Genomic DNA, 18,852 nt, shown 5'->3' on the forward strand with positions numbered 1-18,852 from the left:
CTCTTTATAGCAATTGTTTCAAAGTTTCATTACCAAAGAGTATTTCTGAATAGGTTGATAATGCTTTCTGCAATAAATGTTTTCAGTTACAATATGCTCAGAGTTTCTTTAAGCGTCTTGACTCAAAAAAAAAGAGGAATATGTGCCTGCATTGTAACAGAATCTTTCTTACTGTTTATGGATTACTTATAATTTCTTACTGGATTAAAAGGTAGGTCTCTTCAGAGTTATGAGGAGTGCTGACTCCAGCCAGGCTTCCTGAATTGTCAAAGAGTACACTTTGGTGAAGAAAGGATGTTATTTCCATTTAAATGAGTAGCTTGATCTAGAACCTGGCAGACTACAGGGTCTAAGCAGTAGTCATGTATCCCTAAACAAGTATTGTACCAGTTCTTTTGTAACTTTATGATTCTTTTAATAGCAAATTTGTCATTAAAAACTAAGCTGTTTGCATATTGTACTGTTTCTTGCAATTGTTCAGTAATTATTTTCCCAATGGGAATACATATATATTGTTTTAAGCTTTTTTTCGTGGCCAAGAACATATTTGATCTGTTTGTAACGTTCCCTGTAAATTTACATTGCTATATAAATATTTATCAGAAATAGCAAGAGCAGGCTTGGTTTAGGCCCACACAAATGCAGGAAGACCAGCTGCACTCTTCAGAAAGAGCTGGTAGCACATGAACTCTCTTTCAATCAAGACTGATGAATTTATTAGCATATGCGAGATTGTGTGGGAGCTTATCTGGTACAAAATAACATAGCAGAGGAAGGAGAGTTGATTAGCAGGGTGTCTTGGCTCAGTAGTTATCTTACTCCAGGTATAGCATTACTTAAAGATTTATCGAGGTGGATGACCAGCTCAGATGCTGGTCACCTGTATCGCTCTCAAAATAGTTCATTCAAAACTTTGAAACACTCATCTCTAATGGTTTAAAGAAACTTGACAGTAAGCAAGCAAATAAGCTGCTAAGATAGTCGTATATGAGTCTCATATAATAATACCATCTTCATATGCTCCTCTGTCTATTATGATATAAGTAAGACATGGTAGATCATTGCTTTCAGATAGGGTGTCTGTTAATACAGAATTTGCCTTGGTGAACTACATCTGTGACCAATTCATTTTATTGTACAAATAAAGTTTTACAATGAAATAAAAAAAAATTACCCCTTTTAGTAATGATGCATATGGAAAGTAAATGTCAAAAGATACACCAGAGTTCGAGGCCACTAATTTGTATTCCTTTCTCATATCTGCTTTTAGACTTTAAAATTAGTCATTGCAGTATTTTACAAGTGCCTTTACAAATCTTTACAAATAAGCTATTGCTTTCAGGCCCCCATTTACCACGATGCCTATCTGCCATTTTAGATACCAAATAGGCAGTGTGCTGCATCTTCTTCATGACAAGATGCCACAGGCAATGAGTTACATCTTTTAAACAAAGAACATGAATTTGTCTAGTATCTTTGAGAGAAGTATCCAAAACAGTACTGCTGCTAATACTGTAGTAGTCTTAAAGAAACCCTCAATTTTTCCATGACATGAAAATAAATGTTTTGGAAGATTATATATTCTCCAAACACAATGGAAAGGGTTTAATATTAATATTTTTCTGATAAACAGAAGTATCTTTAAATGTTTGTGCAAAACGTGCATGCTATTTTTACACAGTGATGATAATGTGGGAAAAGGAAAAACATACTTACCAGGTGTAAAAGGGAATCACCTCCCTGTCCTCCATCTGCCTTAGCATAGCTCCTAGGAGGATCTGTTCCATCATCTTCCCAGCAAAGAGGAGAGGCTGACAGGTTGGTAGCCCCTGGGGTTCTGCTTTTTACCCTTTTTAAAAAATGGATGCAGTGTTTTCCCTTTTCCAGTGGCCAGGGACTTCACCTGACTGCCAGGACTTCTCAAATATCATGCAGAGTGGGTTGGCAACTACATCAGCCTATTCACCAGGACTCTGAGATGGATCTCATCAGGTCCACAGCCAGAGCCTCATACTTGTTGTACAGAGGCACCTGGGAGGGCGAGATAGGGAACTGGAGCGTGGACTTGTACTCATTCATTCCTTTTCCTTAATCTACTGCCTTGAGTCTGGCAGGGGGAGGATTCAGGACCCTCTGGATCTTGGTTTTCCTTCTTCTGGCTGTTCCTGTTCTTGTCTCAGAGAGGTCAGAGCCTGGTTCCACCACAGAGTCATAGAATAGTTTGAGTTGGAAGGGACCTTCAAAGGTCGTCTGGTCCAACCACCAATATCCCTCTCAGTCTCCCTGATGCTCAATTAACCCTTCTACTTGCTCTTTTAGCTCTGCCGCCCTGCTGAGCAGATCATCCACCCGGTCACATCTGTCAGAGCTGCTGTCCCTTCTGCCATCTGATACCACTGAAAGGCTCTGGCACTCCCTGCAGCCTGAGACCTGGATGGCTGCATATTTTCTTGAGAGCTCTGTCTGAGCTACTACATCCTTCCTGGAGAGTGCAGAGGACATAGCTTTGCAGTGGGTGCACACCATGTCCAGGCTCCTTCTGGGAGGGTGATAACCACCAATAGAACCAACCTCCGCTCTGGTGTCCTGTAGTCCTGTATCCAGCTATGGAGTCCCCAGTCCTCTGCAGTCCTGTATCCAGCTATGGAGCCCCCAACACAAGTGAGACGTGGAGCTGTTGGAGAGAGTCCAGAGCAGGCCATGGAAACGCTCTAAGAGCTGGAGCACCTCTGGTCTGGAGACAGGCTGAGAGAGCTGGGCTGGTTCAGCCTGGAGAAGACTCTGGGAAGTCCATAGGGGAGCTTCCAGTGCCTAAAGAGGCAGACAAGAAATTTGGAGAGGGGCTTTTTGACAGGGGCCTGTAGGGTCAGGATAAAGGGGAATGGTTTTAACCTGACAGAGGGGAGACTGAGATGAGACATTAGGCAAAAATTCTTCCCTGTGAGGGTGCTGAGGCCCTGGCACAGAGTGCCCAGAAAAGCTGTGGCTGTCCCATCCCTGGCAGTGTTCAAGGCCAGGTTGGACAGGGCCTGGACCAACCTGCTCTAGTGGAAGGTGTCCCTGCCCGTGGCAAGGAGTTGGAACTGGATGAGCTTTAAGATCCCTTCCAACCCAAACCAGTCTGGGATTCTGTGGTAAAGCGCCTCCTTCACACGCCTTCCCGCGCAAACTGCCTCGCCACGCCCCCGCTGGCGTGCGCGCGCTCCCTAGGCCGCTGCTGATAGGCTGTGGGGGTGGGGTCCGTTAGCCTGGCAACGCCCAGAACGCGTCAGTGACGCCAACGGTCCGGCGGTTTCTGTTGCTTGAGGTGAAGCTGTTGTGCTCCCGGATGTGCCGCAGGTCGGGTCGGCTCCGGAGCAGCTTCCCTCGGGAAGTCACGTTCCGTCAAGTCTACAAAAGCAGCAGGAGGCTTCAAAGGTAAGACTAAAATTTGGGGATGCCAGTTCTCGTAAAGGTAAACGTGCATACTTGGACCAAAGGGATCTCCGTGGACGTTGTGGTGTTGGAGAGGGTACGCTCTGGTTTAGATGTGTTTCAAGATGAGGTGGGTTATACCAATGACTTGTATTGACTAGATCACCATTGGTTTTAAAAGCAACTTGGGCAACTAACATGGTTAGGAAAATGCTACTGTAGTCTTTGTAGAAACGGATAATCCCATCCTGAAATGAAATTAATTGTTGAAGGCACTGTGCTTATAAGTGTCAGTTTCCTTCCAACTGAAGTTTTACAGCTCTGCTCTAGGAGTTAATAGGGAGCCAAGTCCTGCTACAAATATAATAATGGAAGTGTTTACTAGGAATGTTAATAAATCTTCACTGATTTCTGTGAAAATCACTGTAGTACTTCCCTATGGCAGATTAAGGTAATGGAATCTGTGATAGGGTCAAGAAACAGCACAATAAGGAAAAGCAGTCATGTTTGTTAAGGAAAGGCAGTCATGTTACTTTCATGGGTTAGAGTGCGATGTGGATGTATGTTTCCCACCTACAACCATTGATAATACTTGAGATAATACCATAGATAATACCTGAGTTAATAACTGAGATAATAGCATAGATAATATCGTAGATAACACCTGAGATAATAGCTTAGATAATGCCTGAGAACTATTAAAGTACATGGATGTAATTCTTCAGTACATTTGAGCAACATGTAAACTATTTCGCAGAAAGGGTGCAGAGGAAAATTAAGTGAGTTGATGTGGAGTAGGAGTGTTTGAAGCCAAAACTTCAGCATTCTGCCCTACTCTCCCACCCCCAGCCACCACGGTATATGTAATTTAGCGTAAGGTCATCAGTAAGAGAGCTGTAAGACATTCTGGTGTGTTATAGGAATCCCATTGATAAGTAGCTGGGGGAAAGTCTGCCTGTGCTCCCCATTAGAAGACCTTCCCAGGAACCAGAGAGGGATATCATAAGCAAAAGTGAGTTGAGATGATAGGGAAGAAACACCTGAGAAAGTTGCAACCCCCCCTTAAAAAACGACAAAGATTCTTGTGTTTTGGGGACAAAACTTTCATTGCTGCTTTTTGGTTATGTCAGAATTTAAAGGTTTTGGTGTAAGAGCTAAGGTGCCACTAGACAGATTTTCAAAAGTGTTTTAAGCACTTAAAGATTAAGGTACCTCAGTTTTTACTTCACAGTGGAAATACCACTGGCTGCTGGTTTGTGTTCTTAAGTTTTTAAATACCTTTAAAAACCTACTCAGAAGTTTTGCCATCTGAGTATTCCTCAGTCACCAGAGGAATGCTGTATCCTGGGGAAATTAAAGAGTATGTGACTTAAATTGAGGCCTGAACACATGCAGTTACTGAAAAACGGGAACTTCACAGCTTTGCTTTAAAATTTTGGATGTAGTTCAGAAAAGCACTTTAACGCTTGCTTAAAGCCTATTAACTTCAGTAAAAGTTAAATGTGTTCTTAAGTGCAATCCTTAATAGGAAAGATCCTTTCCTGGGGTGTTTCAGTTGGAGAAGAACCCTGGACAAAAGGAGAAGAAAAAACACAACAAAAAAACCCAGTGAACTTTTTCTCATGGGATTGATTTCAATAATTCACTTAAGTTTGCATGCAAAATGGTAACAAGATGTGTTTGCTGAGAGTTTTCAAACACTGTTGGCATAAATAATTTTTTGTTAAACATTTTTTTGCTTTTAATTTATGTTATTTTTAACTTTATCTTGATGATTACTCTTCCCGGCAATCCTTCCTGATTAAAAAAAAAAGCCTAATTAGTTCAAATTCTGTTATAAGAAATAGATTGTGCTAGTATATATGGCAAGCCTGAATTCCTGAGAGGTAATCTCTGTTAAGCCTAAAAAGTATGTGTCATTGTCATGGTGGTAAAGCTTATCTATATTTTATGGTATATATATTACCCTCTGTGATTTTCTCTTACTTTCTTGTGTCTATATCTCTATCTCTCTGTATATATTTTAACATAATTAGTAGTGGAGTCAAGTAATGAATTCTATTCATCCGAATACTTGAGTGGTACAAGCCAGAGACAGGTTAAAGCTAACTGGAACCCACATGAGTCAAGCTCTTGGCTCTCCTGCAGATTCAGTGGAATGTTAGATGTTTGCAAACAGAAGGGGTTACACATTTGCATATTGGGAAAGGTTGTGGTGGCATGGACACAAATTAATAGCCTTCCAGTATTGACTGAGGATGTTAACTTGCTTTGTAGTAGCTATTTCCTTTAGAAATTACTTTCTTTTGTTCATATTGCTTTTGCCTTTGTGAACTCAGTCTCTGTTCTTTTAGAAATGAAGCATTTACTACTGCCTTTGTTGAGGTTTTGAACTGACACCGGATTTTGTATAGTGGGCAGTGGAAACCCCAGCAAGGGACCTTGGATTTACAGCTTTCAATGACACAAATTCTAGCATCTCTTAGTTTTGGTTTTTTTTCCCCTTTTTTTTTAAAACAAGACAACATGCACAAAATATGTAAAAAATAACAAAGTCTTAGTTGAAAAATTCCTCTACAGCTTCTGCCATGCTGTTGCAAGAAATTGATTCTGCCAGTGTAAACCCATGACCTTTGCAAGACCTTCTACTTGCTGCCTGTGTCATTACTTGATTTCCAATGGAAAGTGAGGGCACAACAAGTACTACTTGCAGCCATTTCCAGTCAGTGCTTATGATAGTTCTAACCTCAGTGTCAGAGAGTCGTGTGTTTTGCAGTTCAATTCAGTGACTATCTGGCCTTATCTCTAGAAAGGAGGGAACTAGGGGAAAGGTAGACAGGGAGTGCAATTACAGGCAGCTTAATTCACTGCCTGTGAAACAGCCAGCTATTTACCTTTCAGATGCACTAACTACAGTCAAAAGACATTTGCTATATCCACTTGTCACTGTATAGTGTGCTGGGTTTCTGTTACAGTATTCCTAGAAGATGTATTAATTGAATTCAGTGTGTTCACTTGTGGACATGTGCCTTCTGATGCACCTTCATGCACTTGAGAGTGGATTAAGATCATTTGTATCAACAAGGCTGGGGTTTGTGAAACAGAGATTGGATGCTGGGATGGTAAAGTTCAAAGTTAGACATTTCAGTGGGCCACCTATATGTGTAGGGGTGTTAATAAATGTGACACCTGTGTGGAAGATGCATAGAGCACAGGGCAGCTGGCAGACCCAAATGTCAATTGACAGAGGTGTAATTCTGGATTGTAGATGGATGAATTCCAAACTTTGTGAAAAAGGGCAGGTGGCCTAATGGCCATTTAATGGTTTGTCTTTGCTGGATTTCCATTACTGTCCAGCCTTAAGAGTGCTTAGTCATCTTCAGCTATGGGTGTATGTTTGAGATTTTGTACCAGTTACACTATTTGTGTGATTTAATAGAAATCATGATGTGCTTTTCTAACATTTCAGCATCCAAATCATCCTTTCGGCTGGTGACAACATAAAAATACCGTTAAACTTCCCCTCCCCCAGAAGGACTTCTACCATAGCTTGGTTAAAGAGTAGCACCCCATCTAGAGTGGATATATATTCCCCAAACACTACATCTGTTGCTTGAGGAATTTACTATTTGCTTTTGACAAGTAAAAGACATCATCGAAGTAGTTTATGCCCTTTCCTCCTATGATCATCTCAAATGTAAAAGAAATCTTGATTTTGATTTGCATTGCTTGTGGTTCGTTCCCTCAGCCATCCAGATCTTTATATTTGTTGTTGCAATCATTAAGTTGCATAAGATAAATAACTTCCTAGAGCTGTACAATGTTCACACAACCAATAAATTTAATAAAGGAAAAAACAAAAGTTTGAGAAGTAAAATGCCAGTACTGACAATAGTAATAACATACATTCTTGACAGGTATTATGGGGTGAATTCAAGTCTTGCTAGTTTCATTGTAGTCTGTTCTGTAAGGATTTTATTCTGATTTATATACACAAAGAGAATAACTATAAAATAAATATAAAAAGATGCATTGTGTATGCTATATATATAATGTATTATTGCATACACACTTGCCCCAAACCCAGAAGAATCAAATTGGTTGGTTGAAAGCGCACTTTAAATAAATTTAAAATACTATATTAATATATTTTTAATTAGGAAGGTAAGATATTGCAGTCTTAATTTTACTTCTGTACTTTTAATCATATTCCTTTGTGTGCTGATGAGTTTTGCCAGCACGGCTGAAATGTCTGAGCAACACAGTTATAAGGAAAAAAGAAACAACTGAAGAGAGATATTTTTCTGCAAATGAAGATGCATGTGACCTAAATCTAACTATAGGGTGTATATATAAGGTGAAAATTATACAGTTGAAGCCTATGAATATGAAAATGGCAAATGTTTGGGTTTTGTTTTGTTTTGTTTTTATTTGCTTGGGTTTAAAATGTGAAATTTTTAATTTAAATCTTTAATAACTTTTATCTTGCAATGAATTAGTAGTTCCCAGTTCTATCTCCTCAGTTTATGAAAATGGAAAAGATCTCTACTGAGGCCAGATTTGTAGGGTCTCATCTGGAAATTTATTTATTTTTTTTTTCTCAAATTTCAGTATAGCATCTTTCTCCTTTCATTGTGTTCTTCCTCCCATATTCCTTATATCCTTCTGTCATCCTTGCTGTTAGCTGTCTTGTGGCTGGCCGTAGGAATTTCCTGAATTTCTGAGGAATTTCTTTTCACTTGAAAGCAAACTTTGTGAGAATATGTTTCTTATGCCCATGGGGAAACCTTTGGCGATCGGGGACTAAGAACTGAATTCCTGCTTCCCCTAACAGATACATAAAGGACTGGATAAATGTATTTATTATTTGAGTGTTCTCCTATACAAAAGATACACTCCAAGTCTCAGAGGTGCTGTTTTTTGTTGCTTAAACTATGTCATTAACCCAGCATACCAACTCTACAGAGCAGCTGTGCTACTCTTGGTAGTTATTATATTTGAATCAGAGTGTATTGAACCTATGAAGAACTATGATTTCTTAAAATTGCATTTTTCCTAGAATGCTTCATTTGATAACAAATGTTAGGTCCAGCCAAAGTAATGTAATTTCCTTTCACCTAGTTGAGAATTATCAATTATTGGACTCACAGACATGCTTTACTATTATAATACTATGAAGGGAGAAAAGTGGGTTTTTGGTTTTGTTTTGTTTTCTTTTAGAAATGAGGGGGTAAAATACCCTCACAATAATGATAAAGACATTATAATTGCATTTGGAATATTGAAAGTAACATAATACCATCTGGATATCTCTTTACTAATGCGTCATTTTTCACAATTAATCTACCTTGTTATACATTTATTCATTTGTGGAAAGCCAGTTGATGAACGCAAGGCAAATAGAGTGTGCTGATATTTTGCTTTATGTGGACTCAGTCGCATCTCCTCAGAAAATGCTTTTAGAAAAGTTTTTGACTTTCTGTAGAATTTGAAATTTAGAAAACAGTAAGGACAGACAGCTTAAGAAAGAGGCTTGCCTTATTTGAATAGAACTTTTAAAATAACCATAAAATATTAAAGAACAAAGTTTAACAATGTAAAAAGGAAAATGAAAATCTCTGTGTTCAAAGAGAAATATCTTAGTGGTGGAGATTATTTGTTTAAGTTTAAAGGATTTCCTTTCCAGTTAGAGAAATTCTAATGGCATAACAAGATATACGATATCATTTCTTTCAGAGCAGAGCCAAGCCTAGAATGTAGTAGCATTAACATTTTGTTCACTTGTTAACCGCATGATAATTAGCGGGAATTTAGTGAGCTGTGTGGAAGTTAAATTCTAAAAAAAATATTTTAATAGCTAGCCAGTAATCTTTATACTGCTGTGGGTTATAGTGCTGTATTTTATACGTTATGCTGGAAGCCAATTTCTCCATCTGTTTTTGTGCTTGCACAACGTTATAACAGTGTTTCATAGGGAAGCTTTTAGTATGATCAGAAAAAGCCCTGAAATACTTACATTTTATAATGGGTTTTCAAGTTATGGCCTTATAACAGAGCAGTGAAAAAAAGGTGTTTTCAAGTACATTATTAGCAAATAGCAGGGTTTGATTGTCTTTCTCTTAGGAATTTATTTCATATCCTGCGTTCAGCTTGAGTAACTTATTACTGTCCAGTTGCACACAGCCTTTTAAACCACAGTCAGGATACTCGCTTTGTGCATTCTGTGTCCACTGGGATTCAAAAAGCTGCAGCATCCCATTGCTACCATGGTTTGTCCCTGTGTAACAAGAGCTTTCAGGGGTTTGGCTCATTTACAGACCTATGAGCTTTTTGCACTTAGAAATGTCAACAGTGGGTACAGCTAACATCTGGGACCTCTGCTGTTGTGCGAATCAATCTGATGCTCTGAAATGAGCATTCAGCAAAACATAAACCTTCTGGAAATTAATATCATAAATACTCAAATTGGGCAAAAAGTGTAATTTTACTTAAAGATGCTTGTACAAAAATATAAATTATACAGAAAACTGCTTGGTGAAGAACAGTGCACTTGACATGTTTTATTGTTTTAATATGTTTTTAATAGTACATTTTTACCATTTTTCTTCTATTCATGGAGTTATTATTAGGCAACTACAATCAATAATTTAAAGGAGACTGTTCTGGCTTTTAGTACATTTTTATGGCTCCCCTGAGAGTAATGAGAGTTTAAAACAGACTGTATATTCTGATATCTGGTTCATAACATGAATCTTGTGTCACTTTCTATAGAATTTTAGATAGAAATTTTCCACATTTGCTTTACATTTGTGCTATGTATGTTTTGGGGTTCATAATATTTTTTCCTCAGGACAGAAACTATGTGGCTTAGCTGCTCCGGCTTTTTACCTCTGAAGTTTTCCAGCATTGCTACCTGCTCATTGAAGGGGGCTGGACTAGATGACCTTTGGGGGTCCTTTCCAACCCAAGCTATTCTATGATCCTATGATACTCTGGTTCAGTTCCCAGGACTAGCAGGGCTGGCAGCACTGGGTGGGATCCAGATACTGTGTAAATGCTTCCAGAAGCTGCAGATATCGTGTAACTTCACACCGCATTACTGCATCTCTTCAGTGGCACCAAAGAAAATGATTACTTTATCCACCCTGCTCTTAGGAGCCCTGCTTGAGTTTTAACTCAAGCTCACAAACCAGGTGAAGTTGCACTTCAGCTGTCTAAGAGAACTTGCATATGAGCCATTTCTGCAGCTTTAGTTTGACTTTCCGTACCTGGAAGTCCAGTTAGCTCACTTCTAATTAAACAAGAAATGTGGGTCAGCTTTGTGATGGTGAGGACAGCAAGAGATTTGAGTTTTGCATCCTTGGTCCAAGTTAAAATGACAGAGGCAGCATTGATTAAATTACAAACTAGTCTTTCTCCTGTTCAATGACCCAGTTCAGCCTCATTCTTTAATCTCTTTCAAATGTATTTTTTTCACCTAACATATAGCAAGATAGCTGCTATGTGTGTATCTACAGTTTTGTATGCACAAGATACACATACATGTTTCTTGTAGTCAAATAAGAGGGTCATACAGGACTCGGATTCTCAGGGAAACTGTGACTTTTGCTGCTACAATGTAGCATATATTTACTGCTTGTGGATCCATTCCTTGAGAAGTACATAATCAGGAGATGACCCTTCCATACCTACAGTATTCACAAGAATCTGTGAATTACTATACTCTTTCAGGAAGCATAACATTGTAAAATAGTTCAGGTTGGAAGGGACCTTAAAACCCCTCCAGTTCCAAGCCCCTCCAGTTCCAACCCGCTGCCAAAGGCAGACACCTTTCACTAGACCAGGTTGTTCCAAGCCCTGTCCGTGAGCACTGCCAGGGGTGGGGCATTCTTGTAAAGTTTGCGTTGTGAAGTTTTATCTTTTGCTTCCCTGAAGATTAAAGATCCTAATTATTCTAGGTTTATATGAATGAATAGTGAAAATATGTTATTCAAGAGAAACGTTTTATAATACAATCCTCTGCCCATTGGGCCAGTATTCAGGCCACAGGAACAATTTTTATAGTAGCCCCAAATGCCAAATCTTTACATGGCTCAGAGATAACAGTTCTAGTTTTTTCATCTTTTTTCCCCTCTCTTTTCAGCAACAGCTCACGAGTGTGACTTCAAGAGTATATTTTAGGCCCAGACAACAAAAAAAAAAGATCACAGGGTACTCTTATTTCTCTGCCTCTTATAGTATACATGACAAGGAGTAGTGGCTAGCTTGCAAATCATGAGAAATAAAGAAAATAAATGCAGGGTTGAAGCTTGCAAGTGAATTTAATTTTAATAAAATGTTAGTGTTCATTCTGAACATATGACCAGCTTTCTTTTTCTGTGAATTTACAGGTTTCAGGAATACCCTATACCCTCCATGGAACAGAATGATGACTTAATTGTTCTTGCAAATGACAGCTTTACTTGGCTGTGAGTTTATGAGGCAGTAAATTTGCCTCATAACTTGCAGCATTTACCCAGCACATCTCTGTGATGCTGTGAGCTATTTATTACCAAGTATGTGGAGGGAAGGGAAATGATCATATAAGTGCTCAAAAGAGACATACTATGCTGATAAAAAGATACTCTTCCACTAGCATCCATTTGGTCTCTTATTCTATTCCCAGCTCCTTTCAGATACAGATCCAGTGCTACCAGTGGGCTTGCAGTGGTGTAAATGGTCAGTTGGAGATGGATAAATAGCATGTATAACCCAGGAATATTAAATTTAATCTATAGGCTAGATACTTGTATTCATACATGCTAGTGATACTCAAAGAGCAAATTAATCTGAATGACTGTGCTGAATGGGACTGAAGAGCCATGCAGCCAAACAGCAGGTGTATGAGTAAGGCAGGTTGGATGGATGGATGGATGGATGGATGGATGGATGGATGGATGGATGATTAAAAATACTTCCCCTGAGTTCATCTGAGTTTTCATTGATAAGGCACTTGCTGAATGTAAGAACATTGGTGATCAAATATTTCCTGAATCAGAAGTGGCGCCTTTTATTTTATTTATTTTACTTTTAAATGCCATCTGTCACACTTGTAACACTGAAAATCCTCATCCTTTGTAGTGGTTGTTGTCATAATGGTTTGCAAATATGTAGTATCTTAAATAACATCAGTGTCAGTAATTTAATGGGCTAATACCTAAGTTCTGTGAAAATAAAGATCTGTTCTCAGGTTAATTCATTGTGTGCAATACGTTGTATGCATTGTATGCATAGTCATTCTCAACGACTAATGTATGCTAATGCTAAATAAAGTATGTAAATCCATTAATGAAGTCTGTTTTCCTCTTGATATATACAAATAACTCCTAACACTTGTGTGAGGTGTTACTTATTGTTAAGTGGAAAATAAATAGTTCAGTGACAAGAGAGTCCTGTTTTGTCAGTAAAGCAGTTTTGCATGGGAATTAGTGAACTGGTTCAATTAAAGTAAAACCATTTTCCTCTTTGAAATAAAGTTATACCTTAATCTTCCAGTGATACCTGTGAACAGCTCCTATTCATTGCTGTTCTGTTCCTTACAAGTGAACAGCTCTTGTTCACCACTACAGATTTTGTAGATGTATTCTTGGGACTATTATCAGATGCAAATATTAATGGTGCTCTGCATGGAAATAACAGGGAGCAAGTTTAGTCTTGGGAATATGGATTCATACTGGATGAGAAGGAGAGATGTTGTCATTTTGGTATTCCCATCCCTAATCTAGACTGTTTGGATTATGAGCATGCAAAGGGGCTGGGAGACACTCCAGCAGTGTTTTCTACAGGCTCTGACTTGCAGGCTGGGCTAAAGCAGGTACTGCTGCAGTAGTGACTTCTAAGCTTCTGCTATGCAGATAGGAAGAAGCAGTTTTCATCACTTCTTCACTCACGTTTGTCTCTGAAACAGACTGGATTCAGGGAATTCAGAAACCTGCTTCCTTTTCTGGTGTTCCCAGAGCTGTGTCTCTAGGAACTTAAAGCAAGTTAGACAATCAGGGCTTCTTAAAAATGTTGCCTACTGAAGTTTGATTGCACCTGTGGCAGGAGACAGTAAGGTTTTTCTCTGCTGAAATGTACTCTGTGAGTGAATTATTTTCATTTATGTTTTTCTTTAATCTGCTCATCCAGTTCTAATGCAGGGGGCATGTTCTTTTCACAGTGATACTTAGCTGAAACCAGAGCTGGTTGATAATACCATGATAGACTCTCCTGCCAGCACCCAGCTCTGCCTGCCTTGCTCAGCTACTGCAGGTCTCCACCCCATCAACAGGGTGTTCTGAAGTGGGCACCACAGTTTGCTAGAAGTATCCTGTGTATTGGCTAAATATCAAGTTAAAGAGAAGGGCAGGAAGGGGAGGGGATGGCAGTTGGGGTTGGCAGTGATGGTTTTCCACCATGCTTTTCTGTAACACTGCATACACCAATCTTTGTGGTGTTACTGTTTTATCACGATGTTAATGGTGACTTGCATGTGCTTGAGCAGGTGCAAGTGGTGTGAGATGGCTGATTGCTCACCTCCTTGTGAGTATATTTTTTGGTAACTCAACATTTTCTATGTGTCAGAGAATAAAAGCACACTGCAAGTAAGTCATGTAGGTTTAGACTTAGGCCCTTCAGAACAAGGCTCTGCAGACACGTGCGTACATAGCTCAGGTTAAATTTGACTTTCTTTCCAAAAAGAGAGTGATTTCTTCACAGTCAGAATTACGGCAATCAACAAACATTGACAGATACAAAGAAGCCAAAGAAAAATTTCTAGATAACCAGAAAATGTCACATCATGATTTGAAAAATTCTTTGTAGAGGGATGCCTCCCAATCTTCTAATTATCCTTTCTGGTAATGTAATCAAAAGCTAATTATGAATCATAGTTATTTGCAGTGATACACTATGAAAAGGAATTGGAGGGAAAATATGAGTACAAAGAAAATCGTAGTCTCATCTGCTAAATCTCTGATTGAGCTGTCCTTTTGATGGATGTAGACTGCTGACTGACAGTTTTTCCTTTCAGGGCTGTCATTTTCATTCTGTCGTTCCTTTTCTACTTCATCTGATAAAGGGTTATTCCTACATTTAGGGAAAAAATCTGAGCAAATTTGGACTGAAACTCTTTGAATGTTTGCTTTTATAGCCTGCACTTCACAAGTATGTCCCAATTGCTATTACTGTTTTGTATAGCTTCAACTTCTTTTTCCTAGGAATTAGCTGCAATGTAGCCAATCTAAATGTAGGAAAATCTTCATCCTGTATTACATGACTTCTGTGTAGACCCTGTCTCCTTGCTGAGGGCTTCAGCCAGAAGTTACCCAGCTTTGTGTGTTAAGTCTACAAGCCTGTACAAATGTACATGTTTTGATTATTGGTGTTTGCATCACTGTTGTGGAGCTGGTTCTGTTAGATTTTGCATGCAGTGTGTAAAATGTAACATCATCTTAACTCAGTGAGGCTTAACGTCCTTGAAAATATTTTGTTTGCATTAGTTGCAAAAAGCAGCTGCCCATTATAGATACTGTCTGGATACAGTTAATACTTTTAGATGATACGTCAGTACTTTCACCTGGTTTAGAAACAACTAATAGATTTCCTCCCTGCTGGTTTTTAGGCTAACAAATTTCCAGAGTTTGCATTCAGACTTTATTTTCATTCCTTGTTAAAAATCCATGCAAGCTATTACAGAAGGGGTCAATCAAATGGGCAATCATAAAATATATCTGAGGCATGAATACTAGCACAATACACTTTTTCCTCTACAGCAAGTATGAAAAGTAGCTAAGATAAAGAATTTTATGAAGCGAATCTTATATGATTTTCAGAATGAAGTCTGATCAGCCAGTTACCTGTTACTTCATCTATGCATTCCAGGAGAAAGATAGTCTGGGTAACACACAGAACTGTAAACATATGATTCATTATTTTCTAAGCTTTACTTTTCTTCTATGACAGAATTTGGTCAGAACTTGCAAATGGAAAGTCCAGATGGATCCTAGCTTGCAGCTATGCCATCAGAGCCTTTACTTTTCCCCACAGAATTGCAAGTATTGTCTAATACAAGGCAAATTTTGAAATTGCATTCCACATCTTTGGCCGTAGAGATGGTAGTCTGCTTTTTACTGAAATATTAAAGGAGCTCTTTTGTTCCAAGGGTATTGAATTTTAATTTATTCTAATATTAAGTAGGCTTTGAGGCACTCTTTAGGTGCTGACTTTGAGGTGCCTCTGAGCTTGGAGATGATGATGATGACCTGTTGTCAAATTCCTAAAAATCAATAAAGAAAAAGATGTGTTCTGGTATTTCTATTCCTTTTTTATTTACTTCATCCAAGACATTATTTTGTTACTGGGAACTCGGGCTGAATTTGTAAACTGCTTACAGGAAAAATAATGTCTAAAGATTATAAGGGTACATAGCTGAATTCTCAGTCAGTAGTCCTTTCCAGAGATACTGATCCTCTTCTTTTTATAGACTGAAAAAAGCAACAATTATAACAGCAGATCATGTTCTTAAGAAGTGGTGTTGGTTAAGATTTCCTAGCCCTCACATGAGTAGGCCAAAATCCTTAAATAAATACGTACTCTATTTAGATATTAGAAGCTTCCAGCTTGTCTTCTTAGAAAGACACAAGTTCTTTTTGGAAATGTATTTATTCAGAGATAATATAATCTCCTTTATGTTGCACAGATTTTGAGTATTTCACTTCCTCTGCTGTTTTTAAAGTAACGTGCTCTGCTACAAAATATTTGCATGATCTAGGTGACTTATTTTATGGATTTTTGTGGTTTGTTTTTTTTTTTAAGGTAGGGTATAAAAACAATGACTTTAGTTAGTCACATAAATAGCTATGCACTGCTATCTGCACAGCATCCTTCCATATGCATTATAGAAGTAGAAAGCTCATGTAATATAACCCATATAGAAACATAAATTCTTATAGAAATCCCATAAAGCAGCTAGATGCCTGATGTCTACAGCCATTTCTACAAACGCTTTGTTTCATGTGTTGTCATCCTTTCATTAGACAATGGAAACTTTGATTTCCTAGCACTTTGGTTGTGAACTTGATTTTTACAATGCGAACATCAGGGTTGTGATACTTAAAGCATTTTTGGACACTTCAGTTAAGTATGGATTTTATACTTCAGTCAACTATCTTGGTGTGGTTATTGACTTCCTTTCTGCCTGTTTCAGTGACAGGCAGTGGGTATCATTTCTGTAAGTTTTTTCATCATTAAAGAAACATAGACTCAGGGATACCTCCTTGCTCCAGGGAGGTACACATATAAGCACAACTGTCACTACCAGTCCATGTAAAAAAGCAAGACAATGATTAGAAGTACATGGCTTTAAAAGTGGCAATCCCTTCTTTGAAAGTTTCTTAGAGTGACACAGGACATTTCCTTGCCTTAGGGTAACATCTATTCATAAAGAAAAACCAACACCCTATGTTTCTTTAGAAGGATATGTACACATGTGTCTAGTGCATGAGTATTAAACATACATGAACATGTGTATGTGTATATGTGCACCTGACTAACTCTGTATATTCTTTGGGTAAGTTAAAAAAAGGAGGTTGCTTTTTAGTTTTAAATAATAGTCTTATGCTCTCTTGATCAGACTCAAAAAAGTTTTCACCATCCCTGGTGTTATTGAAGGCTTAGGTTGAGCAACCTAGTCTTGTGGAAGGTGTCCCTGCCCATGGCAGGGAGCTAGATAGGAATGGTACATGGTGAGGTAGATGAGCTTTAAGGCCCCTTCAAACCTAAAGCAGTCTACGACTCTAAATCAGTGAGGCTATGACTCAGCCGAGTGAACGTAAAGCAGATTGCACACATGCAAGACTCTATCTCTGCCTGTTGTCTGTGCTACACATGATCTTTGTTGCTGGTATTGCTTCCTGCTGATCTGCTCATCCTAAAGGAAACAAACCAGATTGTTAATTCATCCATGTGACCTCCCCAACCATTAGTGATTATCTCTGGTTATCTTCAGCATCCAGTGGGGAGGACAAACAGTTGGGGTACTTTATTTCTGTTTCTTTGTTTCTGGAGTATGGCAAAGCATGAATGGTGCCATTTTTGTTAGTGCATGTTGATTCATACAGGACCACGTGTGGAACAGCCTCACTGTTATGCAATAATCTGCCCACACCATAACATGTACCTTTCCCATCTTGCCTGCCTTTCTCATCAGCCCTGAAATTAAAGTCTGGGCTGATTCTTTCTGGCAGCTAACCATCTGCAAAACAGGAAGCACTGGCTTTGCTGTGATTTCACACTTCTCTTGATTAAGCTCGCTTATGTCTGAGAGCCTTTAGGAGAGCCATGTAACACATGGTAGCTGCGGCCACACTTTCTTTGGGGACAAACAGGCAGAAAAGCAATGGTAGCGGAGTGCAATCTGGAATACCCAACAGTGCTGTCCGGATTTGTTAGTTTCTCTTATACTTCAGAGGCTTTATGAAATGTTATGAAATGAACAGTCTAATTTCAGCACGTACAGCTCTACCTTCCCACGGGGAATTGTGCATATTGTTTTACGGCCTTGCAGCCTATGTCTGGGTGGATAATTGTAACTGGAAGGGTGAGACTGGCTCAAGCTCTGTGAGCAGAAGTATGCTTTTTACATGACAATGGCTAGACAATAAAATTCCCTCTTATTACTGATGTTTCTTTATATCACTTCCTACTTCTCAGGCTGCAAGACCACAGCAAGGAGTTTATTAACTATTGCTGTCAACAATCTGTCACACTTAAGACTGGCAGCCCTGAGAACAGTCCCCCAGTGAAGGGTTTTTCAGATGTTTCCACAGTCAAATCACATTATTTAAAAGGGTGGTAAGGAGCCATTCAACTTGCCCTGTTCCTTAGTGAGAACCTCGACCTGCTGGTGGTGATGCAGCCCAGGACATGTTTGGTTTTTGGGCCACAAGCACATACTGCTGGGTCATGTTGAGCTTCTTGTCCTCCGAGACCCCTGGTCTTTCTCATCAGGGCTGTTCTCACTCCAGGCTCTTCCAGCCTATATTTCTGTTTTGATTGCTCTGACCTATGGCAGGACCTTGCACTTGGCCTTTGTTGAGCTCCATGAGGTTTGAATGGTCCCACCTCTCCAGCCTGCGCAGGTTCCTTTAAATGGCATCAGTTCCCTCCAGCATGTTGACTACACAGGGCTTCTGATATTGCTGCTTCTGTTCTTAAGGCTACTAGGGATTACAGTCTTAAAATGTTAGTAGAGTGAATTTCCCATTTGAGGTTGAATTTGTTGTGGGGATCAAAGTAAAAAAATTTGCTGGAGCTTCACAAAAAATGATTCAGAAAAAACCCTGGAAATAGCACTGTGATCTTGGGACTAAATTTGACATTGCCAATTGCTAGTTTTCATCTTGATACCTTTTTTAAAAA

The 18,852-nt window shown here is 39.0% G+C and overlaps 1 long non-coding RNA gene across 1 annotated transcript in view; it reads left to right on the plus strand.

Annotated features, from left to right (window-relative positions):
• The first annotated feature begins 3,332 nt into the window (after positions 1–3,332).
• The window catches only part of LOC133219734 (uncharacterized), a 192,541-nt gene continuing 177,021 nt past the window's right edge, over positions 3,333–18,852 (plus strand). Inside the window, exon 1 of the long non-coding RNA XR_009727498.1 lies at positions 3,333–3,417. This is a non-coding gene — a long non-coding RNA (uncharacterized LOC133219734). The remainder of the gene's footprint in view (positions 3,418–18,852) is intronic.

The sequence above is a fragment of the Neopsephotus bourkii genome, unplaced genomic scaffold (genome assembly GCF_033783945.1).
Source record: "Neopsephotus bourkii isolate Nb327-2 ecotype Australia unplaced genomic scaffold, CSIRO-AGI_Nbou_v1 NB_1373, whole genome shotgun sequence".
NCBI classification, from domain to species: Eukaryota; Metazoa; Chordata; class Aves; order Psittaciformes; family Psittacidae; genus Neopsephotus; species Neopsephotus bourkii.